Here is a 12,759-nt window from a genome sequence, read left to right on the forward strand (position 1 = left end):
TAGCATTTTATGTCAATTTTTATTATACCTAATACATAAAATCAGTATTCTTTTAAGAATTTAGAAGTTTAAGATATACTAAAAATATTTTCAACAATAATGCTCATTCTCAGAGGTAGCACTGTTGATAGTTCTATGTATTTACTTCCAGACTTAATAAAAATATGTTTACCTACATTTACACATGGTGTCTCTGGGTGCATGTATATCAGAAGAGTTTTTAAAATTGTGTTAAATTATACATAACCTAAAATTTTTAGGCATACAGTTTCGTGGCATTAGTATATTTGTGTTCTTGTGCAGCCATTATTATCACCATCTATCCACAGAATTGTTTTTTTTTTGAGATGGGAGTCTTGCTCTGTTGCCCAGGCTGGAGTACAGTGGTATGATCAGCTCTCTGCAACCTCCACCTCCCGGGTTTAAACAATTCTCCTGCCTCAGTCTCCTGAGTAGCTAGGACTAAAGGAGCACGCCACCATGCCTGGCTAATTTTTGTATTTTTAGTAGAGATGAGGTTTCACCATGTTGGCCAGGCTGGTCTCGAACTCCTGACCTCAAGTGATCTGCCTGCCTCGTCCTCCCAAAGTGCTGGGATTACAGGTGTGAGCCCTGCCTATCTACAGAATTCTTTTCATCTTACAAAACCGAAACTTTACCCTTAAATATTAATTCCTGAGTCTCTTCTTCCTTCTGCTGCTGGCAATAACCATTTTATAGTACTTTCTGCCTTTTGAATTTGATCACTCTGAGTATCATATGAATGGAATTACATGGTATTTGTCCTTTTGTGACTGGCTTAGATCACTTAGCATAATTTCTTCAAGGTTCATCCATGGTGAGCCTTATGTTCACAGCATGTGTCAGAGTTTTGTTTTTATGGCCACAGAAGATTCTCTCTCTCTTTTTTTTTTTTTGAGACGGATTCTCACTTTGTTGCCCAGGCTGGAGTGCAATGGTGTGGTGTTGGGTCACTGCAACCTCCACTTCCCGGGTTCAAGCGATTCTTGTGCCTCAGCCTCCCAAGTAGATGGGATTACAGGCACCTGCCACCATGCCCAGCTAATTTTTGTATTTTTAGTAGAGGCAGGGTTTCACCATGTTGGTCAGGCTGGTCTTGAACTCCTGACCTTGTGACCCATCTGCATCGGCCTCCCAAAGTGCTGGGATTACAGGCATGAGCCACTGCTCCCAGCCTAATTCTTTTGTGTGTGTATATCACATTTTGTCTATCCATTCATCCATGCATGCACACTTAGGTTGCTTCCACTTTTTAGTTATTGTGAATAGTGCTGCTGTTAACATTGGTGTATAAATATCTCTTCAAGACCCTGCTTTTAATTCTTTTGGGTAAATACCTAGGAACATATTGTGGATCATATGGTAGTTCTTTGTTTAAGTTTTTGAGGAATCACACTATATGTTTTCCATAGTGTCTGTACCATTTTACATTCCCACCAGCAATGCACAAGGGTTCTATTTCCCCATATCCTCACCAATGTTTGCTATCATGTGTGTGTGTTTTCTGATACTGGTCATCCTAATAAGTGTGAACTGTATCTCATTGTGGTTTTGAGTTACATTTCTCTAATGATTAGTGATGTTGAGCATCTTTTCATGTGCTTATTGGTCATTGGTATATCTTCTTTTTTTTTTTTTTTTTTTGAGACAGAGTTTCACTCTTGTTGCCCAGGCTGGAGTGCAATGGCATGATCTTGGTTCACTGCAACCTCTGCCTCCTGGGTTCAAGTGATTCTCCTGCCTCAGCTTCCTGAATAGCTGGGATTACAGGCAAGCGGCCATTTGTGTATGTTCTTTGGAGATCTGTCTGTTTCAGTTCTTTGCCCAGTTTTTTTTTAATTGTTGAATTGCAGGAGTTCTTTATGTATTCTGTATATTAATTTCTTATCAGACAAATTTCTTATTCATTTCTCTGAAGATGAAATCTGCAATTTTTTTTCTCATTCTGTGGATTGCCTTTGCACTTTGTTGGTGGTGTGTTTTGTTTGCTTGTTTGTTTGAGATGGAGTTTTGCTTTTGTTGCCCAGGCTGGAGTGCAATGGTGTGATTTCAGCTCACCACAACCTCTGCTTCCTGGATTCAAGCCATTCTCCTGCCTCAACCTCCCATGTAGCTGGGATTACAGACATGCACCACCATGCCTGGCTAGGTGGTATTTTTTGAAGTACAAAAGTTTTTAATTCTGATGAAATCCAGTTTGTCTATTTTTTCTTTTGTTGCCTGTGCTTTTGATATTATATTCAAGAAATCATTGCCAAATCTAAATCATGAAGCTTTTTCTTTGTGTTTTCTTCTAAGAGTTTTATAGTTTTAGTTTTTACATTTAGATATTTGATCCATTTTGAGTTAGTTTTAGTATGTAGTATAAAGTATGTGATATTTGTACTTGCAGACTGGTTGGGAGAACAGTATTAGGGACTTTATTTTCTGAAATCACTTGAACGTAACTTGTTGACCTGATGCCTTCTCAACCCTGAACTCATTCGTATATCTCCTGCAAACAGAGACATTCTCTTGTAGAAGCCCCAAAACAGCCATCAAAATCAGAAAATTAGCATTGACATTTTACTAGCTCCATCTTCAGACTCCATTCATAATTTACCAGTTATCTCAAGAAAGTTTTTTTTTTTTTTTTTTTTATTATCATTAAGTTTATTTTCATTGTCTCAAGGTCTGCTGAACTCTGCATCCAGGCTGGGTCGATAGGGTAATGTGATGCCTCCTGTACCTATCTCTGCCTCCTACAGTCCTTTTTATTTATTTTATTTTATTTTTATAATAGACAGGCTCTTGCTATGTTGCATAGGCTGGTTTCAATCTCCTGGGCTCAAGCAATCTTTCTACCTCAGCCTCCTGAAGTCCTATTACAAGTGTGAGCTACCACATTTGGCCAAGTCCTTTACCCTCTTCAGAAGGCTTAGCTTGCAGTTTCAGCAGACGGATAGATTCCCAGGAAGACTGTGAGAGAGATTTGGAACCCAAATTGATAATATCAAATACACGGAACTTGACTGTATTCACCATGTTCTGGCTCTAGAGAAATGAGAGTTGCTAGTAAGGTTGGTGCCATTTTTTGTATCTTCTGTACTATGAAGTCCTTCAGAGATCCTGCCCCTGGTCTTCTTGTTCTAAGGCTGCAACAGGTTCCCTTTTTCTCTGAAGATGAAATCTAGATCTTCAATTTTTGGAACAACATTTGGTCTCTTGACTCTGGAGCACCAATTTCTTTAGCAGGTTGTTCTCTGGAATCAATCACAGGGTATGAGTTTTTCATAAATGCCTTGTTGAGAGTACGTAATTGAGAGGTGCTGTAGGTAGTACAACACTGTCTGGCTTCTCTACCAGGTTGATCATGTTTATGGTTCTGGCTTGATTCTAAAGTCTCGGGTCTGGTCTTTTCTGGAATCTGTGCCTAGTTCTTTGGTTCTGAAACCAAATCTGGATTCTTGACTCTTCTGTATTAATTTTTAAGCAAGTTTTTGATTGAAGGTATTGATGAGAATTTTCAGTTGATCTTTTGTGAATTTGGTGTGAATGTACCTATGATTTGTTGTTTCCATCTTGTGTGAAGAGCTGTCTTCAGCCATGCTGGAAGCGAGTCCCAAGAAGGGCTTCATACTGAAAGAAGGGCTTCATTCTGTCCAGAATCTGCCTTGTATTTGGTTGTCATTGTCTTTAGCGTCTTTCATTCTAGATCAGTTCCTCAGTCTTTTCTTGACTTACATGACTTTGACTCTTTGGAAGAATACAGGCCTATTGTTTTGAAGCATGTCCTTTAATTTGGGTTTGATGTTTCCTTAGGGTTAGATTCAGGATGCGTGTGTGTGTGTGTGCGCGCGCGCACGCGTGTGTGCGTGTGTGTGTTTACATGCACTTGTATGTGCATAGGTGTTTGACCTAAATGGTCCTGTACTGCCTGTTTTTTTCTGAAACTTGCTTTCTTTCCCACCCTGCAAGGGCTTTGCGTGGTTACATATATGCAGCTAGATCATTCATTTTAACTGCAAGGTGGGATTCTGTACTATGAATATACTGCATTTTGGGTAGCTCTTTTCCTTTTGATGAGTTTAGGGAGTTGTTCACAATTTTTTGCTATTACTAATGATGATGCAAAAATCCTTTTTTTGCATTTCCTTTTGTAGATCTAGATTTTCTAGGCAATAGAAATTGCTCCGTTGTAATGTTTGTTATTGTTTTTAAAACTTGAAGTATTTCCAACATACTAGAAGTACAGAGAATGGTATAACAACATGTCACTTTAGCACATGTTAATATGGGCTCTAGAATCTTTAAGTTGATAAAATCACCATCCCATTCGATAAATGGCTAAACTGGGACTTGTTCTAAGTTGGTATCTCACTGGGTGAAAATGATTGTTAACCATAAAATTGTCTTAAAACTATGTAGCTTTTTTCAAGGAGTTATTTTGGGAAAACCAGTCAGGTTTAAAAAACAGAACACGTACACCTCTCAGATGTGGCCTGGGAATAAAATACCAGGTAGGCTCGGCCAACTTTTCTTTTATGCTTCTTTCATGTCTTTCTTAATAGAATTTAATAAAATGAAACAGGAGGAGGAATCATCAAAGGTTAAGAATAATAGACCTGAAAGAATTGCTTGGAACCTGTGTAGATTCGTTTCTCATCTTGGATCCTTTACTTGGCATCAGGTGAGATGAGACATCCATTCAGGAATTCATTCCAAGTCTATTTTGGTACCCAGGATAGATTTGAGATAAATCAGTTCTATACTGAGGTGTGACATTAGGCAAATCAAGGGAAGGAGGAGGAAAGGAATCAGGTCAGAGCTCAGCTTATTTCACCCAACCATGGGACATGGGGCCTGGCGCAATGGCACAAGTCTATAATCCCAACACTTTGGGAGCTCAAGGCAGGAGTACTGCATGAGCCCAGGAGTTCAAGACCTGCCTGTGCACCATAGTGAGACCACATCTCTATAAGTAATAATAAAAAAAAACATTAGCCAGATGTGGTGATACATGCATGTAGTCCAGCCAGTCAAGGCTGAGGTGAAGAATTGCTTGAACCCAGGATGTTGAGGTCACAGTGAGCCATGCTCATGTGTCTGCACTCCAGCTTGGGCAATATAGTGAGAACTTATCTCTTAAGTCAATCAGTCAGTCAATTAATCAGTCAATCAACTGTGGGACATGGAATTCTACAAAGATAGGTAGATGAGAGATACAGATAGAGATAAATTCAGGACTTTGAGAGGAGTGCAGTGTCGGGAGTTTTATCGAAACATCTCATTTTTCACCTGCAGAAATGGAAACAGGAGGTACTGGTCTCCTGATTTATATACCTGCAGGAGAGATCTGTGTGTAACTCTAGAATGCAGTTCCCAGACCAGAAGCAGAGGCTTGTGCCCAGTTGTGTCATCCCACCAGTTCTGGAAAAATGAGATACACTTAGATGCCAGCTCCTGCAAGCTTTGGAGATGTGGCCTCAATAACTAAAATGAAGGCTCTATGTGCCTGTTGGTGGGTGTTTTCGTTTTTAACGTTTAATCACATCCCTAGGAGAATTCCCAGGTTTGCCTGTTAATAGTGGAATACTATACAAAGGAACCAAAGAGGTTTCTTAACATTTACACTACATTGGAATCCTATTCCTGGTTGAAATAGTGTTTCACAAGACTGTGGCATTCGTTTTAATGTTCTGGTACCTGGGTTATGGGTAAGGATAAAAAGCCCGTCGCCTCCAGCCTGAAAAACAACAGCAACAACAGGAATCACAACTGGGAGTTAGTTTGGGGCTTTGGCAGGTTCATTTTTTATAGTGTTTGAAGCACTATATATTTAAATCCAATAAAAATGAAATGTCAGCATTTTAGCATATGGCAGAGTGGACGTGTTTCAGTCATCAGTTTAAGATTCTGAGCATAGTATATAAATAGTCATTCTAAGAGTATTTTTCCTTCATCCTTCCTGGAGATGCAGAATGCTTGGCATTCGAAATGAGGCCATCCAGGGCCTCAGACTGCTGCTGCAGATAGTGGAGGCCTGTTGGTAGGTGTCTACTCACATTTATGCCCAAGGCCCTGGGAGAGACCAAAGCAGAAGCAAGGCCTCACTGAACAGGTACAAGGCACTGGCAGGCATGGCACACATTCACTATGTCCTCTCTCTTCATGGCTGTCAAGGCCCCTGATGGGTTAGCAGCTGGCTTAGGTCTGGCATTTGTTCTGTAGATGGCTGAAATGCCCATCATGGAAGAAGAATGTCATCATGAGTTTGCAAGGAAAGTGGCTCTCCGTGTGCAGACAGATGCCTGCTGCTGTGCACACACCTTCCCGTGGAGCTTGTGGGCTGCATCTCAGTGTGGAAGATGTGGTGTCCCTGGGCTTCCTGTAGTCCTGAATCTACCATTCACCCCATTTGTCTCTCTATTAAAGGCTGGGGCAATACAAATGATACTGAGTGTAGCTTTGTCCTTTATTTTTCTTCATGAAAACCCCTGAGGAATTTAAAGGAAGGAAAAGAAGAGTAGCCTAAAGCAGGTCTGGGAGTCAGGTGCCTGGGAATTCTGGCAGGACTCCTACTAAGTGACCATGGTCACATCACAGAACCTCTCGGATTTGGTATCTTCACGTGTCAGGTTAGACGGTTGGGCCAGATGATCCTATGGGGCCTTTCTGGTGCTACAAACCTGTGACTGTGGTGTTGACAGTTGGCCATTCATAGGTCTGCCTTCCTCATGTGCCCTCATTGGCTGTCTCTGTTGACAGTGTTTTCCTTAGGCCTTATTCTCCAGAAGAAACCCACAACCCAACGTAGTTTTGAAAGCTCCACTGGGGACCTTTAGGAACTTTGCAGGCATCAGTCTCTGTATGTTGATGGAAATCAGATGTCAAGAGAGGAGGGCATGCATGTTAATGAGCCATATGGACCTGATTGCATTTCAGGCTCATCAGACCTGACCTTCTGAGATGAACCACTTACATTTGGCTTTAACTTGAGCTCAGCAGAACGAAGTAAAGCTCTGACAATGGGGGAAAGGAATTCCAACTTTCTCTGGTCTTCTAATCAATCAAGCTGAAAGTCTCAAAGGCCAAGTATTTCAGAAATAACAAATGCAAATAACTTAATTTGCATCACGAATATATATTTTCCAAAATGTATTGGTGTTTTCATTGGCTTTGAGTGAGAGGCTTATTTCTATACTTGGCCCTTAACTTTACATGTAGAAATTGGGGCGGCTGCCTCCATTTGGTTTCTTTTTATAAGTATTTATTAACTACTTTTCATGTGCCAGATTGTGTGTGGTAGGTGCTAGAAAGGGCAATAAGTTAGTTTAGAAAAGAAAGCATAGTTTCTTTCTTCAACAGCTTGTCCCATAGTGAGATGGAAGTCACGTCGGGGCAGTTCTGAGAGGATGTTATTTGCCCGGTGCTGAAGGAGTGAGTGGAATACATGGAAACTTGGTGGGGGCTTGGTCATCAGAACAGGTGTCCCTGAGTACAGAACAGAGGTATCTCAAAGGGTGAGGAAGAGGCAGCTGGGTCTGAAAGCTTGGGGCAAGGGTGGTTCCTGCCCAGATCAGGACATGGGCATGGAGCCTTGAGCCTCCTGGAGAATGAAGGCAGGTGAGTCTGATGGGGTGAGAAGGAAGAGGGTGGGGAGGATGATGAGGCTAGAGAGGCAGCCACATGGTAGTGGTGCTGTATCCTGGGAAGGAACTTTACCTTGGTCCTTTGGCGGTGTGCAGGGCAGCCACTGAGGAGGGTCTGGCAGTGAGGGAAAGGTCAGAAGTACTCTTCAGGTGTGACCCTTTTGTAGCAGATAGATGGCAGATAGATTGAACTGGGTGAGGCAAAGGAGGCAGAAGACCCAGAAGGTGAGCACTGCTGTACTGTGCCAGGGTAGAGAGGAACAGAGCAGGGACAGATAGGCAGGGGCTGGGGAGAGTGGTGTCATCAACCTAGATGGAGCACACATCAGGAGCGGGGCTTTGAAAAGATCTCCTCTGTTCCCTGAATCACTGTTGGGCCTTGCAGTACCAGTTGTTCTCTTTGTTCACCTGATCCCTTCTCTTTGGTGCTGACAATCTCCCTCGAATATCCAGTGGCCCTTGGTTATTGGGTCATATTTACAGATAAAGGACCAGGTCACTGGTGTAGGAAGCTGGTACAGTCTTCTCTGATACTATGGCAGGCCTTGCTGGGAGGCCAGCTGCAGGATCTGTGGCTGTTGGTGGACAGGTGTACTTAGTACTTGGTAGCTTTGACCTAAGCCACTGGTTCTCAGCCTTGAATATACAATAGAATCATCTGAGTTGCTGTGAAAATTCCCAGTGCATAGGCTGTAGCCCAAGCCAATGACACCAGATTCTCTGAGGGTGGGACCAGAGATGGTTGCATCTGCAGCTGAGTTGGGGAGCAGTGAGCTGGGATGTACAGTGAGGGCGCAGGAGGACAAGAGAGTGCCCAGCACCTTGGTGGGGACCTTTTTCCTTGGCCACCCACGGGCTGAATTAGAGCATTTTCAGGGCTTGGTGCAAGATGAAAAATGCCAGACTCCTTGTTCAAAAAGCAGTAGAAAAGTACTTTTAAAGGCGCTAAAAGGCAAAGGATTTTCCTTTCTTTCATCTCTACACTTGTCATGTTGTTTTTTATTTTCTATTTTAAGTCATTATAACCAAGTACAAATAAAAAATTTAAATTATTAGCATGAATTTTACCATTTATATTGTGCAATGCTAGTTTTAAATGCACATTTAACTTGTATGTGGAATGACCAGAGTTACACAATTTGTATTATATAGCTCTACATCATATGAATTTCATTCTTACCAGAACAGAGGGAACTAACTTACTCCCTCGTTTTGTCTCACACATGTCCTGCCACCACTGTCTTGTTCGGTTCACTGATGAGTCCGCAGGGACTGTCAGGACAGGGAGCTGTGGGTCACCTTGTTTGCTTTCTGAGTCAGCATGTTCAGGGGAAGGGGTGGCTGACACGGGACAAGACTGAGTAAGAAAGATTCTGGTGGACTTTCTCAGCCATTCGTCTTTCTTAGAACACCATCATACTTTCTGTGTTCAAGGCAAGTTCTGGTTCAGATGGAAATGGTGAGCTCTTGGGGTGTCAACACCTTGTTACGCAGTCGCAGAAGTAACATGCTTACTGTACACGAGTTGAGTGTTGCTGAACCCCCATGCATTGTGGGCCCACCCAGTGCTGTGCTCAGGGCATCCCAGTGCTGTGCTCAGTTGACAGCAGGGAAAGGCATCAGACCCCCGTATTGTATGTATCACTTCTGCTCATGCCCACATGCTGCAGAAGTCCTGTTGGACTAAAATTGGGCTGGGTGCAGTGGCTCATGCCCATAATTCCTGCACTTTGGGAGGTGGAGGCAGGTAGACTGCTTGAGCCCAGAAGTTTGAGACTAGACTGGGCAACATAGGGAGAGATTATCTTACAACATTTAAACAGAGCAATGTAAAAGAACTTAGCCCGCTGTGGTGGTGCATGCCTGTAGTCCCTGCTACTCAGGAGGCTGAGGTGGGAGGATTGCTTGGGCCTGGGAGGTCAAGGCTGCTGTGAGCCAAGATTGCACCACTGAACTCCAGACTGGGTGACAAAGCAAGACCCTGTCTCAAAACGAAAACAAAAACAGAAACACAGAGATAAAGTTGTTAACAGTTTCCACATGGCTATAACAGAGCATTAAACTAAATGCAGAACCGTTTGAGTGTGGGGCCTTGTGTGCCTGCTCAGGTCACATGCCTGTGAAATCAGCCCTGTCACCCTGTCATGTTGCAGCCTATCACGGCCCTGTCCTCCCTGCCCCCATCCTGGCCATTTTTCTCCATGACGAAGTCTGCCCCCTCACTCTGGACTCCTGGCCTGCACGCTGATCACCCTACTTCATGCTGCAGCTGCCCTGCACTGAGCACCCAGTGCCCCACGCTGCTCCACTTCTGACTTCCTTTGTCAGACTTATGTTTTAAAATATTGTCACTGTGTCTATTGGTTGTTTACTTTTTACATTTATTGTCTCCTCTGCCAAAATATAAGTTCCCCAAGGGCAGGGATCTTAGACCAATTATGGGAAAGCAAGAGGCAGCTCAGAATTGACTATGTGCTATTTGCTGTGTATGGTTGCAACGTGATAAAGCAGGCATTACAAGCTAAAGGCAGATGGAGGATTTCTCAGTAGGTAGTAATTGGGCAACTGGTTGCAATTACGGAAAACTAATCATTTTAGATCCTTACTTTATACCATACCTTAGAATAAATTCGAGTGGAATTAAAGAGATAAATGTAATTTTAAAAAATCTCACAGAGGGTACTGGCCTTCCTAAATATAAAAATGTATTCCACCACTCTGGTAATGCAACAGATGGTGCTAGGAGAGCGAGAAAGAAACCTATTAGCAGACTAGATGAAAGACCTGAAAGAGAACCTGATTATTTATGGGAAGTTGAGACGATAATAAAGGATGCCATTTCAGAGCAGTGACAAGTGGTGGATTTTCAAAAAAGCTGTTACAACAGCTAGCTAGTTGTATTTTTTTTTTTTTTTTTTTTTTTGAGATGGAGTCTTTCTGTGTCACGCGGGCTGGAGTAAAGTGATGTGATCTGGGCTCACTTCAACCTCCACCTCTGGGGTTCAAGTGATTCTCCTGCCTCTACCTCCGCAGTAGCTGCGATTGCAGGCATGCACCACCACATCCAGCTAATTTTTGTATTTTTAGTAGAGACAGGGTTTTACTATGTTGGCCAGGCTGGTCTCAAAATCCCGACCTCAGGTGATCCACCTGCCTCCACCTCGCAAAGTGCTGGGATTATAGGTGTGAGCCACTGCTCCCAGCCAACAGCTGGCTAGTTTTAAAAATTGTTGGTACGTAATCTGCCTAGCTGACTTTCTGTGGCTCCTTTGCCTCCAGTATACTCTGATAAAGAGAGGGTTTGTCTTAACCCTCTCATGACTGCCTCCATGAGAGTTGTCTCATGGCATTTTGCTCCTGGCCAGCGTTAGAACTTTCAGGTCCCTGCATAGGCTGAGCCCTGTGCAGCCTGGTCCCCTCCCCAAAACAGCTCAGTGAAATTTTCAAGACTTTTCAAAGCTCCCCAGGTGATTACTGGGGAGCTTCCAAGCTTCCAAGCTGTAGCTAAGGTTGAGAACCGTGGTTTTAGTAGGTTCTGGCATCCTTTTGGGGCATAAGAACACTGCCCCAAAGGATTAGGGCATAAGACTTGCCAGATTCTTGTAGTTGGGCAGGGATGGAGGTACCTCTGCGGTCTTTCAAATCAGCCCACCTATTTAAGGAGGACAGAATGCCTTCCCAGAGGATCAGAGATAGGGCCTGTAGCCACTCGTTCCTGCCCCCATTGGCAGTTCAAGCAGGCCAGCAGGCTTCCGTGGCTTTTGAGAAAGCCTCATGGCAAAAAGACCTGCAGTGCATGATGAGGAGTACTGACTATCAGCTGAGCTGGAGCTGATGTGGAACTGTCTGCAGTGGCTGGGGCTGACATCAAGGGCCGGCCCAGGGGAGAGTATGCAGGCACTGAAAAATGTCTGCATTTAGGTCTTTGCATATACTTATTATCCCATCCTTGAAATTAAGTGCACTTCTAGGCATTTGGGGGATTTCCAGTAAATATTAGCTGGAAAATAATAGCTATAAAGAATATTCTCTAAAGCAATAAAAGAAAAATGCCATTTTGGTTTTCTTAAGTTTATAATCTATAGTCAGGTAGATTAGCTCCTAGGATTAAAAATCAGTCACAATCTCGGATAACATTTTTACTTTCTGGTGCCTACTTGCCCAACTCTCATCTTGAATTTTGGGAACTGGCAGGCTGAGTCTGCAGGGGCCCATTCAGCTTTTTGACCAAGACAAATGCAGCCTGGAGGGCCTCAGGGGACCAAAGGACCCTACCAGGGACACACAGGAAACACTCCTAGCTCTACTTTTGAGCCGTGTGTGTCTTCCTGGGCTACCTCATCCTGGGTAGTCTTAGGGGGCTGGCACATATAAATGGGCTCTACTAGCTTTGACATTTCCAACCCGCTGGAGCATTTGGGGCTCATTTCTGATGAAGCACTCTCAATTCCAGTTTGTAGACCTGCTTTGGATATCAGGAGTAGCACCCGAATTTCCATCAGTATGAAGCAGTAGAAAGAGAGACACAATAGGAAAAATGTGTGCAGACTGCAGAACTCTATGCAGATATGGGGTGGGATTAAAAATAGTATGATAAATTGTCAATTTTTGCTGAATTTAGAATGGAATGATGGATGCTGTCATATCTGTTTAGGGACTAAATGGCACTGGGGAATAGAGGAGAGAAGTGTTCAGGAGGAGGTGTTGGCTGACTTCCTTAAGAGGTAGAAGTTTTGCCAGTGTGTCCCCATCTTTACAAAAAATTAGCTTGGCATTGTGGCATGTGCCTGCAATCTGAGCTGCGTGGGGGGCTGAAGTAGGAGGATTACCTGAGCCTGGAAGTTCGAGGCTGCAGTGAGCCAAGACCGCACCACCAAACTCCAGCCTGGGTGACAGAGCGAGACCCTGTCTCAAAGGAAAAAAACCAAACAGATTCATAAATTAGCTATCTTTGAACTTAAATATTAATCTAAAGTATGCTAATATACGAAAGTAGTAGTTATGTTTGATTTTTGAGCGTGAAATAAGAATACTCTAAAAAAGTAGCTTATGAAATTAAAATAATTTTATTTATTAATGGCTTATAATTACTGTAAGAGATATATGA

The 12,759-nt window shown here is 43.0% G+C and overlaps 1 protein-coding gene and 1 pseudogene across 2 annotated transcripts in view; one reads left to right on the forward strand and one right to left on the reverse strand.

Annotated features, from left to right (window-relative positions):
* DTD1 (D-aminoacyl-tRNA deacylase 1) overlaps positions 1-12,759 on the forward strand; it is a 165,752-nt gene that overhangs the window by 50,756 nt on the left and 102,237 nt on the right. The gene's annotated exons all lie outside the window — the stretch shown is intronic.
* Positions 3,039-3,608, reverse strand: LOC118153582 (double homeobox protein A-like; annotated as a pseudogene).

Source organism: Callithrix jacchus, chromosome 5 (assembly GCF_049354715.1).
Source record: "Callithrix jacchus isolate 240 chromosome 5, calJac240_pri, whole genome shotgun sequence".
In the NCBI taxonomy this organism is placed as follows: domain Eukaryota; kingdom Metazoa; phylum Chordata; class Mammalia; order Primates; family Cebidae; genus Callithrix; species Callithrix jacchus.